We start from the raw sequence: 2953 nt of genomic DNA, 5'->3' as shown, positions 1-2953 counted from the left end.
CCCCTCCCCAACCCCTCTATCTCTCTCTTTGCCATAATGTGACTTCTACCAGTGGAAAAAGAAACAAGCATCAGTCGTTCCCCAGAGTTCTCACAACCTGTTTTTATTCGCAACTGGAGTTTTCCGAGAACACATCTCACTTCTCCATTAGTCGCACGTTAACTGCATAATTCTTAATGACCCGGTAGAAAATTGGTTCAGCCTAATCCCAAACGAGGCAGCTACTTCATTGAAAAGATTCTTTTTTTTTTTTTTTGCTAGTGGTTAAAGTCTATGCGGAACATCGAAGAGAGGGGTGCAGCCTTTTGGCGTACCTCGACCGCCACATAAGAGCTAAAATTTACCTATCGACTCATGGGAGTAAAAACTGAACATAGCTGTCTGGCAGCGCCAAAATATGAATTCATGTCCTTGGGATAATTAGCGCTTCAGAGTTAAAGACCAGAGATAAGGCTTGAAACCAATGGGCGGCACCAGGTTTTAGTGGATTGCGTCACAGCTAAGCTTAGGAGCCGGGATGGTATCGGGTTTCCCATCTCGGCTTAGTGGCGTGCCCGAGCAGGCAACGGGACCCGCCGGTGTATTTTGGCGTCGTTACACGCTACGTGACACGCCTCCTAGTGTTTCCTTTAATGGAAGGGCCGCGTTGCGTAAAAACCTGGAAGTAATCTGCCGGAGCTTTCAGGCGAATTTATGCGCCGAGGAATTCGCTGCTCATCCTCTCTGTAGCCTGGCCTGCGTTAGAACAGAATTTCCTTATCGTTACCTTACGAAGCTCCTCATTACTAACGTGTGTGTTACAGGCATTCTTGCGCCCACTCGTAAATATTCCACAGACAACAATAACGTGAATGGCTTTTCGCATTCTGCCAAGGAATGCGCCGGGTTGATTGTAGGCCGGAGGCGACATGCTAGGTACCGAAAATCGTAAACAATGATGGAGCGGTGTACCGTCTAATGATAACATATGCATAGAGCTGTCTGTAGCAAATGGTGTCTGTTTATAAAAAACTGTCTTTCATTATTTCATTCATTCATTTCAATGGCAAAATTAGAGCTTTTAGATTTCATACGTCTAACGAGACGTCCTTACTCATCGTTACAATTTGCATAGTGCATGAGTAATATGATATAAGCATAACGGTGACAATAATCTATACTAGTTATAACTCTGTAAAACTGTCGTGCCTGTCTGTTTGTTTGAACACGCTTCTCCAAAACTACTGAAAAAATTCTCGTGGAGTTTTCGCAGGTAACTTGAGCATAGCATGGCTCACCGTAGAGTTTATCAGAATCGGATCGCAGACAAAAAAATTATCGCGATTTAAAGTTCTATCTAGAACCGTCTCGTTTGTCTGTTTTAAAAGGCTCGTCTTCAAAACTACTAGACCATTTATCATGGCGTTTATCCAGACAACTTGACCGTAGCTTGGTGCACCGTATAGGCTTTATGTTATCAAAATCGGATCACGAAAGAAGATATTGTAGATTAATGTTTTATCCAAAACAGTCGTATCTGTCTGCTTCAACAGGAGTTTCACAGGTAATCTGAGCATAGCTTGGAGCACCGTACAGGCTTTATTTAATCAAAATCGGATCCGGAAAAAAGATATCGTAGCTGAAATTTTTATTCATACTAATATTATAAATGGGAAAGTAACTCTGTCTATGGAGATAGCTTGTACTCCGAGGAAGAACGTGGTCTGCTTTAGAAAGTGTATTATACAAGACTGATTTCAACAATGTTACGAGAATTGGGGAAAAATCTTTACTCTTTGAAAAAGAAATTTACTCTTTGACTTTTGATCTTGATCATATTTATAAAAATGATTTTATTGGTTCAAGTGTGCCACGTGATACGATTCAGTGTAACGAATACAATGCTTATACAATCTTCAGTGTGCTTAACCCATATTTCCACACTATTTGTAGCGTAATGTACATGTTGTATCACGAATGAAACTTTCACTCTGCAGCGGAGTGTGCGCTGATATGAAACTTCCTGGATGATTAAAACTGTGTGAGACGGGGTACTGGCGGAAGTAAAAGCTGTGAGGACGGGTGAGTCATGCTTGTGTAGCACAGATGGTAGAGCACTTGCCCGTGCAAGACAAAGTTCCCAAGTTCAAGTCTCTGTCCGGCACACAGTTTTAATCTGCCAGGCAGTTTCATATTGTATCACGTACATCCATTTTAACAGCACGAAGTATAGAAGTGCGCTCCTGCCCACGCCCCTGTGTACGCACTGTTCGGCAGCGACGCAGCGCATGCCGACGCGTCATCCATTCATTGGAACAGCTTGTGAGACAGGCTGGAGGAGGGGGAGGGGGAACAAGGGGGCGCACATCACAAGCCCAAACAGGCAGACACGTGAGAGCAGCTGGTGGTACTGCACATACAGTATACGTTAGCTAAACTTACCATCACTCGCCGTAACAAAAGTACTGATATTCAAGTGCAGCATTGGGTAACGGCTAGTAATAATAATAATATTAATAACGTTATGTAGAGTATGGCCAACGGCCTTGCCGCAGGGGTAACACCAGTTCCCGTCAGATCACCGAAGTTAAGCGCTGTCGGGCTGGGCTAGCACTTGGATGGGTGACCATTCGGTCTGCCGAGCGCTGTTGGCAAGTGCGTCCACTGAGCCCTTGTGAGGCAAACTGAGGAGCTACTTCACTGAAAAGTAACGGCTCCGGTCTCTTAAACTAACATTCGGCCGGGAGCGTGGTGTGCTGACCACATGCCACTCCATATCCGTATCCAGTGACGCCTGTGGGCTGAGGATGACACGGCGGCCGGTCGGTAACGTTGGGCCTTCCTGGCCTGTTCGGACAGAGTTTTAGTTTAGGCATGCATGGAAATTCGTATGTAAAATTTAAGAAATGTCAGTCTTATTAACATAAGGCAAGTTCCTTATTACGCTCTTGTCAAATTTAACTAGTGACTTCCA

At 44.4% G+C, this 2953-nt stretch overlaps 1 pseudogene; it reads left to right on the top strand.

Annotated features, from left to right (window-relative positions):
* The first annotated feature begins 2515 nt into the window (after positions 1-2515).
* LOC124558729 lies at positions 2516-2633 on the top strand (annotated as a pseudogene).
* Positions 2634-2953: the final 320 nt, after the last annotated feature.

The sequence above is a fragment of the Schistocerca americana genome, chromosome 1 (genome assembly GCF_021461395.2).
Source record: "Schistocerca americana isolate TAMUIC-IGC-003095 chromosome 1, iqSchAmer2.1, whole genome shotgun sequence".
In the NCBI taxonomy this organism is placed as follows: Eukaryota; Metazoa; Arthropoda; class Insecta; order Orthoptera; family Acrididae; genus Schistocerca; species Schistocerca americana.
Note: the sequence above shows the minus strand (reverse complement) of the source record. Positions and strands in the feature narration are given on the sequence as shown.